The sequence below is a fragment of the Nycticebus coucang genome, chromosome X (assembly GCF_027406575.1).
Source record: "Nycticebus coucang isolate mNycCou1 chromosome X, mNycCou1.pri, whole genome shotgun sequence".
NCBI lineage: Eukaryota > Metazoa > Chordata > Mammalia > Primates > Lorisidae > Nycticebus > Nycticebus coucang.
In genome coordinates this window covers 132,210,101-132,223,546 of record NC_069804.1, presented here as the reverse complement: position 1 = coordinate 132,223,546, position 13,446 = coordinate 132,210,101, and the positions used below count along the sequence as shown (strand labels likewise).

Here is a 13,446-nt window from a genome sequence, read left to right as displayed (position 1 = left end):
ACCTTGTGATACCACCTAACCCCAGTGAGAATAGCCCACATCACAAAGTTCCAAAGCTGCAGATACTGGCATGTGCGTGGAAAGAGAGGAACACTTATAAACTGTTAGTAGGATTACAAACTAATATAGGTTTGGAAAGGTGTATGGAAAATCCTCAAAGAGCTAAATGTAGACCTTCCATTTGATCCCGCAATCCCATTACTAGATATCTACCCAGAAGAAAAAAATCATTTTATTATAAGAATGTTTGCACTCAAATATTTATAGCAGCTCAATTCACAATTGCAAAGATGTGGCAATAACTCAAGTTGCCCATCAGTCTATGAATGGATTAATAAATTGTGGTATACGTATGCCATGGAATACTATTCAGCCTTAAAAAGATGGAGACTTTACATCTTTCTTATTTACCTGGAAAAATATGGAAGACATTCTCCTTAATAAAGTATCCCAACAATCAAAAAGAAAGCATCCCATGTACTCAATACTAATTTGAAACTACTAGATGAACAACTATAGGTCCACAGGAGAGAAAAACACAATTAAATTCAAGAAGTGGATGGGAAGTAGGAGGAAGGGGGTTCATAAACTCCCAGTGTAAGGGCATATGGCACACCTCCTGGGTAAAGAACTCATGTACAACACAGACTTTACCTAACCAATGCAAACGATGTAACCTAATCGTATGTACTCTTATATTAATCTGAAATCAAAAAAAGAAATAAAAACCTTTGCCTATTCCTCATTGCCTACATAGATATAGTATAACTTTTTTACATAGGTATAAAAAGCTTTTCAAAATCTGACCCAAATCTATCTTCAAAGGTGATCATTGATTTTTCGTTGTCTTCTCAATTTCCTAATTTAGAAAAAAAAAAAAAAAAACATATAATTCAGGGTACTCTTTAATTGTAGAAGTCAGATATCAAATTTCTAGCCTCCCTTGCTGCTAGAAAGCAGGCATGTAACCTAGGATCTGCCAAATAGGCACTTATGAGATGTTAATTTGCAAGTGAGCAACACGAAAAACTGGCTCTGCAAAGAGCTCTCATTTTTTCTGGCACAAGTGCTGGCAGAAGCATCCAACTTTCAGGAGTAGCAGCAGCACAAACATGGCATTGGTACTGATGGTAGTAGGTAGCAGTTTCAGTCAAGTTGAGTCCCCTGGCAGTTAATGTTTGGCAGTAGCAGAATCCGCAATTTCTCCTTGTCAGGTCAGTTTTATGGTGTGGTTTAGGGTATTCCTGGAATCTTAGCCTTAAGCTTGTTTCTTCAGCCCTCTCAATGATACTACGAGCCACCTAATATCCATTAACAAATGTCTTTATTGCTTTAAATAACTAGAGTAGGTTTTGTTTCTTGCAACTAGAACTCTGAACAGATATAATCCATGCTCAGCCTTATTTTTTATACACTCACACACACACAAATCTCTCTCTCTCTGGCATTTCTAGAGAAATGGTACAGATCAAATACATTTGGTGATAAAGAGAGAGGAGATCTCATTTTTCTGCCATATTTGATCTCATGTATACTGCCAGATTACATTACTGGCTCATGGCTCTATGCATTTCCTTCTTTGCTTTCCTCTTCTTAACATGCACTCCATTCTCCTCACTCTCTTAAATCTAGATAATTCTTGGTGCTCTTCAAAATAGGATACTGAAACACTTTGAACGTACATCCCAAGGACTCTCAGCCACCCTTTTAAGTTGCTTCAGCACAGAGTTTACAGCCTTCTTGAGTATCCCCAAAGCAGGCTGTCTTACCATGATGTTCATATTTCTAAGGTTGTCCTCAAAGACATAGAATTTGGCACATAAAATTTCCCTTTTCCTCCCCTTAAAGCAACTTGACTTTATTGTTTTGACAGGCGCTTTTTCTTTAATTAAATTTAATGTTTTAATTAAATTTACTAGTTTTTATTACAAATAATAGTACATAAGTATATCCTCACTGTAAAAAATTCAAGGAACTCAGGTGAGAGCTTAACAATCACCCTCCATACTCCGCTGTAGGAAAGGAAATACCTAATTTCAGATTACTCTAGCCATGTTATACTAAAGGGGGATAGAGACTAAGAAGAACTTATAAAAGTTCACTTCCAGGGCGGCGCCTATGGCTCAAAGGGGTAGGGCACCGGCCCCATATGCCAGAGGTGGCAGGTTCAAATCCAGCCCTGGCCAAAAACTACAAAAAATAAAAATAAAAAAAAAAGAAAGAAAAGAAAAGAAAAAAAGTTCACTTCCAGAGATAAATGATCACTAAAAGACTGACACTTAGAGGACCATAGAACACTTTCTCCTCTCCTCATATTTTACACTACATTACAAAAGACATATTTACAGAAGTTACTTTTACCAAGCACATCAGGTCTGGCTATCAAGAAAAAACCATAATATGTATGAAAAAGCAAAAAGTACAGTTTGAAGAGACATCAGACCAGACTCAAATGTGGCAGGAATGTTGAAATTATCAGACTTGGAATTTAAAACAACTTTGAGTAAGATGCTAAGTACTCAACAAATAAAGTAGAAAATGCAATGCACAAGAACAGATGGGTGATGTAAGGAGAGAGATGGAAATTGTAAGAAAGGACCAAAAAGAAATGCTAGAGGTAAAATACATTTTTGTAATAGAAATGAAGAATGGCTTTGGTGGACTTACTATTAGACTGGACACAGGTGAGGAAAGAATCTCTGAACTACACAGGTGAGGAAAGAATCTCTGAACTTGAACATATCTCTATATAAGATGCCAAAGCTCAAAAATAAACAGAAAAAAGACTTGAAAAAAAAAAAAAAAACAGAACAGAATATCTAAGATCACTTGGACAATTACATAATGAGAATTTATAAAAAAAAAATAAAGAAACAAAGGAACAAAAAATTGAAACAATAATGACTGATAGTTTTCCCAAATTAATGTCAGGCATCAAACTATGGTTCCATAAAACTCCAAAAATTACCAAAAAATTTACACCTGGGAATATTATTGTCCAACTACAGAAAATCAAAGATAAAGACTAGGCCAGGTGTGGTGACTCACACCTATAATCCTAGCACTCTGGGAGGCTGAAGGCATGTGGATCACTTGAGCTCATGAGCTTGAGAATAGCCTGAGCAAAAGTGAGACCTCATCTCTAGAAAATAGCTGGGCACTATGGCAGGCAACTGTAATCCCAGCTACTGAGGAGGTCAAGGTAAGAGGATCTCTTGAGCCCAAGTGTTTGAGGTTGCTGTGAGCTATGATGTCATGACACTCTACCCAGGGCAACAAAGTGAGGCTCTGTCTCAAAAAAAAGTGGTGGGGGGGCCAAGATGGCCGACTGGAAACAGCTTTCGAAAGAGGCTCCTATCCAAAGGGAAAGATAACATCCAGAAACAGCCCAATTATGCTGAAGACTGGGAGCCCAGCTGAGAGAGAAATGAAAACTACAGGTCACATCTGCTGAGACAAGCTGTGACACCAAGAAACCAACCTTCAGGTACAAAATTCATCTGAAAGGAAAAGTGTCCGTTCCCTCCCCCAAGAAAGCTGTGGGGGGGGGGGTTGTTGTTTGTTTTTCTGTCTCATTTCTTTTTTTTCTCTTCGTTTGCTCCTACGGGTTTTCTACAGACAAGTGGTGAACTGTGGACCTCTTGTCTCACCCTACGGGTGAGTGCTGTGGGAAGTGGGTCCTTCCTCAGAGGGACCCTGCTGTGACTCTGAACACTCTCTTGCTAGGCAGAAAAACTGAACTAAAGTCTTCTCTGCCATTCTGAACTCCCATCACACCCTTCCCCCCTTACCTGATGTACCAGAAACCTAACCCCTGCTGAGACCGAGAAAGGAGGTCCGTGAGCAATGCCCCCCTTCCCTGTCTGCCAGACCAAACACACTCCCCCACAAGAGACTCCAGGTGTCATGCTGAGCCTCCCCCGACCCCAGCCAGGGACTCCGCTGGCAACCACGCAGCCCAGTGACCTGCACCTGCCCCAGCCAGGGACTCCACTGGTAACTGCATGGCCTCGTGCCCCACGCCTGCCAGGCCTCCGCCTGCCCTGGCCAGAAACTCCAGGAGCCATGCAACCCACATCCTCACTCCTGTACCCTCTCTGCCTCCGCACCAGCCCCGCTTGTCTGGCCAGGGACTCTGGAAGCTGTGCAACCCATGCCCTCCCTCCAGAGCCCTCCCTGCCTCTGCGTGGAGCCCTCCTCCTGGCCAGAGACTGCTGGAGCCCCAGGCTCTCTGTGCCAAAGTCACTGGGCACCAGGTACTCCCAGAATGATGTGTGCATCATCCCCCACCCTGTTGCTGGATCCGGGTGTGCCACACGCCAGAGCTGCTCCCACAGCCAGAACTCCCTGACTGGGACAATCCCAGAGGAGCTACACAGGGTCACTCCTTACAAACATCCAGCAACAATAGAGTGATCCTGCTAGGGTCTGATCTTGGAGAGACACCTCCCCAACTCTGAGGACAGCCAGAGGAAACAGTGAAAAACAATAATGGGATGGAATCAACTGAAAAACTCTGGCAATATGAATAATCAGAATAGATCAACTCCCCCAAGGAACAACAAAGCAGACACAGCACAAGATCCCATGCATAAACAAATGGCTGAGATGTCAGAAATCAAATTCAGAATCTGGATAGCAAATAAGATCGAATAAGAATTTCAAGCAGCAATCCAAAAAATATCTCAAGAATTCAATGAATTCAAAGACAAAATGACCAAAGATTTTGACACATTGAGACAAGAAGTTGCAGCCCTCAATGATCTGAGAAATACAGTAGAATCCCTCAGTAACAGAATGGAGCAAGCAGAAGAAAGGATTTCTGACATTGAAGACAAAGCTTTCAAATGCTCCCAAACTCTCAAAAAGGAAGAGAAATGGAGGGCAAAAACTGATCACTTTCTCAGAGAGCTCTGGGATAATTAGAAGAAAACCAATATTCACCTTATAGAGATCCCTGAAAGCAACGAAGTGACTTCACAAGGCACAGAGTCTCTTCCTCATGAGATTATGAAACAGAACTTTCCAGACATGGCCAAGAGATTCTGAAATTCAGATAGCACTTAGTTTCAGAACTCCAGCATGACTCATCCCGAATAAGATATCCCCCAGACACATCATAATCAATTTCACTAAAGTTAATATGAAGGAGAAAATTCTGAAAGCAGCCAGATGTAAGAAAACCATAACCTACAAGGGGAAGGATATTAGAATAACTGTAGATCTCTCTGCTGAAACCATTCAAGCTAGAAGAGGATGGTCATCGACTTTTTTTTTTTTTTTTAATTTTTTTTATTTGGCCGGGGCTGGGTTTGAACCCGCCACCTCCGGCATATGGGACCGGCGCCCTACCCGCTGAGCCACAGGCACCGCCCGGTCATCGACTTTTAATCTCCTAAAACAAAATAACTTTAAACCCAGGATCCTGTATCCAGCTAAACTGAGTTTCATTTATGATGGAAAAATTAAATACTTTAATGACATTCACATGTTGAAGAAATTTGCCATAACTAAACCAGCACTCCCAGGATATTCTCAGACCTATCCTACATAATGACCAGCGTAATCCTCCACTACAAAGGTAAACTCACCCAGAAACTTTTGACCAATTCCAACTTCCACAGTTGCAAAAGGATTAAAAATATCCACCGGACTCTCAAAAGGCTTATCAATATTCTCAATTAATGTGAATGGTTTAAATTGTCCTATAAAGAGGCACAGGTTGGCTGACTGGATACAAAAAATCAGGCCAGATATCTCCTATATACAAAAATCTCATCTTACCTTAAAAGATAAATATAGACTCAAGGTGAAGGGATGGTCATCTATATTCAAGGCAAATAGAAAGCAGAAAAAAGTGGGCATTGCAATCCTATTCGCAGAAGCACTAGGCTTTAAACCAACCAAAATAAGGATGGATAAGGATGGACACTTCATATTTGTTAAAGGTAATACTCAATATGATGAGATTTCAATTATTAATATTTATACATCCAACCAGAATGCACCTCAATTTATAAGAGAAACTCTAACAGACATGAGCAACTTGATTTCCTCCAGTTCCATAGTAGTTGGAGATTTTAACACAACTTTAGCAGTGCTGGATAGATCTTCCAAAAAGAAACTAAGCAAGGAAATCTTAGATTTAAACTTAATTATTCAACATCTGGACTTGACAGATATCTACAGAACATTCCATCCCAACAAAACTGAATACACATTCTTCTCATCAGAGCATGGAACATACTCCAAAAATCGACCACATCCTAGGCCAGAAATCTAATGTCAGCAAATATTAAAAAATAGAAATTATTCCTTGCATCTTCTCAGACCATCATGGAATAAAAGTTGAACTCAATAACAACAGAAATCTGCATACTCATACAAAAACAAGGAAGCTAAATAACCTTATGCTGAAGAATAGATGGGTCATAGATGAGATTAAGAAGGAAATTACCAAATTTTCAGAAAAAAACAACAATGAAGACATGAATTATCAGAAACTCTGGGATGCTGCAAAGGCCGTCCCAAGAGGGAAATTTATAGCACTGTAAGCCTTCCTCAAGAAAACGGAAAGAAAGGAAGTTAATAACTTAATGGGACATCTCAAGCAACTGGAGAAGGAAGAACATTCCAACCCCAAACCCAGTAGAAGAAAAGAAATAACCAAAATTAGAGCAGAATTAAATGAAATTGAAAACAAAAGAAATATACAACAGAACAATAAATCAAAAAGCACGCTACCTACCAAGACTTAGCCAGAATGAAGTGGGAATTTTGAACAGGCCTATATCAAGTTTGGAAATAGCATCAACTATACAAAATCTCCCAAAAAGAAAAGCCCAGGACCAGATGGCTTCACATCAGAATTCTACCAAACCATTAAAGAAGAACTAGTGCCTATATTACTAAACTTCTTCCAAAATATAGAAAAAGAAGGAATATTACCCAATACATTCTATGAAGGAAACATCACCTTGATCCCTAAACCAGGGAAAGACCCAACAAGAAAAGAAAATTATAAACTAATATCACTAATGCATATTGATGCAAAAATATTAATAAGATCCTAACAAGCAGAATCCAATAACACATCAAAAAAATTATACAACATGACCAACTGGGATTCATCCCAGGGTCTCAAGGCTGGTTCAATATACATAAATCTATAAATGTAATTCAGCACATAAACAAACTAAAAAATAAAGACCATATGATTCTCTCAATTGATGCAAAAAAAGATTTTGATAATATCCAGCATCCCTTCGTGATCAGAACACTTAAGAAAATTGGTATAGAAGGGACATTTCTTAAACTAATAGAGGTCATCTACAGCAAACCCACAGCCAACATCATTTTGAACGGAGTTAAATTGAAATCATTTCCACTCAGATCAGGAACCAGGCAAGGTTACCCATTGTCTCCATTGCTCTTTAACATTGTAATGGAAGTTTTAGACATTGCAATTAGGGAAGAAAAGGTGATCAAGGGTATCCACATAGGGTCAGAAGAGATCAAACTTTCACTCTTCGCAGAAGATATGATTGTATATCTGGAAAATACCAGGGATTCTACTACAAAACTTTTAGAAGTGATCAAGGAATATAGCAATGTCTCAGGCTACAAAATCAACACCCATAAATCTGTAGCCTTTATATATACCAATAATAACCAAGCCCGAAAAACAGTCAAGGACTTCATCCCTTTCATAATAGTGCCAAAGAAGATGAAATATTTGGGAGTTTACCTAACAAAGGACATGAAAGATCTGTATAAAGAGAACTATGAAACTTTAATAAAAGAAATAGCTGAAGAAGTTAACAAATGGAAAAACATACCATGCTTCATGGCTGGGAAGAATCAACATTATTAAAATGTCTATACTACCCAAAGCAATATATAATTTTAATGCAATTCCTATTAAGGCTCCATTGTCATATTTTAAAGATCTCAAAAAAATAATACTTTGTTTTCTACAGAATCAGAAAAAACCTCGAATAACCAAGACATTACTCGGAAATAAAAACAAAGCAGGAGAAATCACGCTTCCAGACCTGAGACTGTACTATAAATCAATAGTGATCAAAACAGCATGGTACTGGCACAAGAACAGAGAGGTACATGTCTGGCACAGAATAGAGAACCAAGAGATGAATCCAGATACTTACTGTTATTTGATCTTTGACAAGCCAATTAAAAACATTCAGTGGGGGAAAAGACTCCCTATTTAACAAACAGTTCTGGGTGAACTGGCTGGCGACCTGTAGAAGATTGAAACTGGACCCACACCTTTCACCATTAACTAAGATAGACTCTCACTGGATAAAAGATTTAAACTTAACACATGAAAATATAAAAATACTAGAAGAAAGTGCAGGGAAAACACTTTTCTTCTACATTGCTGGTGGGAATGCAAATTAATACATTCCTTTTGGAAAGACGTTTGGAGAACACTTAGAGATCTAAAAATAGATCTGCCATTCAATCCTATAATTCCTTTACTAGGTATATACCCAGAAGACAAAAATCACAATATAACAAATACATCTGTACCAGAATGTTTATTGCAGCCCAATTCATAATTGCTAAGTCATGGAAGAAGCCCAAGTGCCCATTGACCCACGAATGTATTAATAAATTGTTGTACATGTATACCATGGAATATTATGCACCCTTAAATAAAGATGGAGACTTTACCTCTTTAATGTTTGCATGGATGGAGATGGAACATATTCTTCTTAGCAAAGTATCTCAAGAATGGAAGAAAAAGTATCCAATGTACTCAGCCCTACTATGAAGCTAATTTATAGCTTTCATATGAAGGCTATAATCCAACTATAGCACAAGAATATGGGGAATGGACCAAGGGAGGGAAGGGAGGGGGACGTTGGGGTGGAGGGAGGATAATTGGTGGGGCCACACCTATGGTGCTTCTTAGAATGGGTACCAGCGAAACTTACTAAATGCAGAATTCAAATGTCTTCACACAATAACTAAGAAAATGCCATGAAGGCTATGTTAGTTTGATGAAAATATTTCAGATTTTATATGAAACCAGCACATTGTACCACTTGACTGCACTAATGTACACAGCTATGATTTAATAATAAGAAAAGCAAAGCAAAGACAGATAAAGAACAAATCCTGAAAAAAGTCGTAAGTACAAAACACCTTAACTAAGGTACATCAAAAATAAGAACTGTATCTTACTTTCTGACCTGTCTGCAAAAATCATGCAACCAAGAAGCAAGTAAAGTGAAATATTTAAAGTAATGGGAAAAAACCTAGAATGCTGTACCATGCAAAATTGTCCTTCAAAAGTGAAAAAGAAATAAAGACTTTCATAGACCAACAAAAATTGAGAAAAGTTGTTGCAGTAACCCTGCCTTGTAAGAAATGTTAAAGGAAATTCTTTTTTTTCTTTGAGACAGAGTCTCAAGCTGTCACCCTGAGTAGAGTGCCATGGCATCATAGCTCACAGCAACCTCAAACTCTTAGGCTCAAGCGATTCTCTTGCCTCAGTCTCCCAAGTAGCTGGGACTTACAGGCACCTGCCACCAAGCCCATCTATTTTTTCATTGTAGTTGTTTTTGCAGTTATCATTGTTGTTTTTGCTGGCCTGGGCCAGGTTCGAACTCACCAGCCTCAGTGTATATGGCTGGCACCCTACCCTCTGAGCTACGGGCGCTGGCCAAAGAAATTCTTTAAAGAGAAAAAAAAAGTGGTAAGGGTCAGAAACTCTATTTACATAAATTAATGAAGATCATTGGAAAAGGGATAAGTAACAATAAAATCAAAAATTTGTTTCTTGTTCTTAATTGATCTTAAAAGATACCAGTTTGTTCAAAAATAGCAACAATATATTAAATTATATATATTTATGTGCTATGTAGAAGCAAATGAATCATGGCAATGATTCTAGGGTTGGGAAAGATGAATTAGAATTATTTCATTACTATAAGTTACTTACACTACCAATGAAGTAGCATAGTGCCATTTAAAAGTGGAATTGGATTAGTTAAATGTATATTGTAAAATTTAAGGCAAACACAATAAAGTAATGAAAGAAGTACAAGTGATATGCTAATAAAGGACAGACATTATAATCATATAAAATGTTCAATTAAAACTAAATGGCATAAAAAGAGTAGAAGAGAAAATTTGAAACAAATAATAAGGAGAAGAAATAGAAAATAGTAACAAATGTGGTGTATATTAATCCAACTTGCATTAGCAATCATTTTGAACATCAGTGGTTTAAATGCAGAAATTAAGAGATTGCTGGAGAGGACTAAGAAACAAGACCCAAGGGTATATTGCTTATAAAAAAAACCCCTCACTTTAAACATGAAGACAAATAGATTAAAAGTAAAAAGATGAAGGAGATTCCAATCACAAGAATCCAGGATAGCTACATTTATAATATATTGATTTTCAACACAGCAAATTTCAGACCAAGAAAAGATATCAGTGATAAAGAGGGGAATTACATAATGATAATCCAATTTTCCAACTAAACATAACAATCCTTAATCTCCAGAAGGACTGCTGTGCCTAACACCACAACATCAAAATATGTGAGGCAAAAACTGATAGAACTACAAGAAGAAACAGAAGACTCACTACTATAGTCAGAAACTTCAAAATCCCTCTATCAGAAATGGACAGATCTAGCAGGCCAAGAAAATAAATTCTAAGGGCAGAGTTAAACTCAACACCATTACTCAGCCTGATATAATGAACATCTATAGATTACTTCATTGAACAACAGCAGAATACACATTATTCTCAAGCTGATGGAACATTCACCATTGATAAACCACATTCTGGGCCATCTAATCAAATTAAAAAAAAATAGAAATCATGTAATATCTGCTATCAGACCACAATGAAATTAGAAACCAATAACAGAAAGATAATCTGGAAATCCCCAAATAGTTGCAGATTAAACAACACACACGTAAAAGACATGTAGGGGGCTCAGTGGGTAGGGCACCAGCCCCATATACTGAGGGTGGCAGGTTCCCCCCAGCCAAACTGCAACTTCTACAAAAAATTATGGCCTGGTGGTTGATGCCTGTAGTCCCAGCTACTTGGGAAGCTGAGGCAAGACAATCGTCTAAGCCCAGGAGTTGGAGGTTGCTGTGAGCTGTGATGCCCCCACAGTCTACCAAGGGCGATAAAGTGAGACCCTGTTTCCAACAACAACAACAAAAAAAGCATGTAGGTTTAAAAAAAACTTCAAAATAAATTTAAAAATATGTTGAACTAAAAGAAAATGAAAATACAACTTATTAGAACTTGTGGGATGCAGTGAAAGCAGTCTTTGAGGAAAACTTATAGCATTGAATAATTATATTAGAAAATAATAATAATCTAAAACCAATAACCAAGCTTTCACCTTAGGAAGCCAGAAAAGAGGGCTCAAATACAACTTGGACTTTTCCTAACAAATGCAAATAATGTAACCTAATTGAATGTACCCTTATATTAATCTGAAATAGAAAAGAAGAGCAAATTAAATCCAAAGTAAGCAGAAGAAAAGAAATAAAAATCAGGGCAGACAGCAATCAAATTGAAAGCAGAAAATCAATAAAGGAAATAAATAAAACCAAAACCTGGTTCTTTGAAAAGATTAATAAAATTGATAAGCCTGTAACCAAGAAAAAAGGGAAGAGGCTCGGTGCAGGTAGCACAGTGGTTACGGAGCCAGCCACATACACCCTGGGTGGAGGGTTCAAACTCAACCCGGGCCAGCTAAACAACTGCAACAAAAAAATAGCTGCACACTGTGGTGAGCGCCTGTAATCCCAGCTACTTGGGAGGCTGAGGCAACAGAATTGCTTAAGCCCCAAAGTTTGAGGTTGCTGTGAGCTGTGATGTCACAGTGCTCTAATGAGAGTGAGGCTCTGTCTCAAAAAAAAAAAGGAAAGAAAGAGAAGAGAATGCAAATTACCAACATCAGAAATGAAAAAAGGTCATAGCACTGATCTTATGTACATTTTTAAAAGACTAATAAAGAGGGCGGCGCCTGTGGCTCAAGGAGTAGGGCGCCAGTCCCATATGCCGGAGGTGACGGGTTCAAACCCAGCCCCAGCCAAAAAAAAAAAAAAAAAAAAAAGACTAATAAAGAGGGCGGTGCCTGTGGCTCAAGGAGTAGGGTGCCAGTCCATATGCCGGAGGTGGCGGGTTCAAACCCAGCCCCGGCCAAAAACCAAAAAAAAAAAAAAGACTAATAAAGAAGTATTATAAACAACCCTATGCTCACAAATTTTGATAAACTAAAGGAATTGGACCCCTATCTTGAAATGCATTTTGTCACACAGGAAGAAACAGGCCCTTGTGGGCTCCAGGCTCTGGAGCAACTGTGGCATCTGAACCCTCCCACGGGGGCCATGTGTAGGCTTGGTACATGGAGGAGACCCACGACGACCCCAGGCAGTCCCATCGTCTGGAGCCAGGCCGCCTGGTGGGCTTGGAGCAGCTGTGCTATTTTGGGGTGCTTTTGTGGAAGCTGGATGCTGACAAATATGAGAATGATCCAGAATTAGAAAAGATTGGAAGAGAGAGAAACTACTCCGGGATGGACATAATAACCATAACCAAAGATAAACTACCGAACTATGAAGAAAAGATTAAGATGTTTTATGAGGAGCCCTTACACTTGGATGCTGAGATCCGATGGCAGCAGGTACTTTGATGTACAAGATGCAGAGGACAAATGGATCCGGATCTACATGGAGAAAGGGGACATCATAATGGTCCCCGAGGGAATCTATCACTGCTTCACCATGGATGAGAATTAAGTGAAGGCCATGCGGATGTTTGTGGGAAACCCAGTATGGACGGCAAACAACCGGCAGGCTGACCATTTCGACGCCCGGGAACAGTAGGTGAAATTTCTGACACCGACAGCATGGTGGTGCTCCCTGGGAACTGACACGCGCCTTGGGAAGGTCCTGAACATGATAACTGACTGGAAAATAAATCCTTTTCTCTTTTTTGTATGGTAGACTTGAAGCTAAATTATCTTTCCTATGCAAGATTATTTGACCAGAATATTGTTTAATGAAAGGAGCTAAAATTGATTTTTTACGTGGGAGGAGCTTGGAAATGTGAACAAGCCCCTGTATTTTTTCTTATTTGATCAAGGCTAGCAGTCCAATAGCCCTGCATTGTGTCAGTAAATTTTTCATCGCAAACACGTGAACATTGCATCTCCTGACACACAGTTCCTCAGATTCCAGTTCTGGATGCGATGCCACTATGCTTGCTTTTTATGAAGGTATCATAGTAGCTAACACAGCTAACCAGACAAGACACTTTCTCCTCCCAAAATTACACCTTGTGGTGGAGAAAGGTGTGGGGGAATACCTTACATGAGGGGCGCACTCTGGAGTTGCTAACGTCACTGCCTTCTTCAGTATAAAGGAACCACCTTGGTTT

General features: G+C 38.9%; 1 pseudogene; it reads left to right on the top strand.

Annotated features, from left to right (window-relative positions):
* The first annotated feature begins 3,846 nt into the window (after positions 1-3,846).
* LOC128577015 (acireductone dioxygenase-like) lies at positions 3,847-13,013 on the top strand (annotated as a pseudogene).
* The last annotated feature ends 433 nt before the right edge of the window (positions 13,014-13,446 follow it).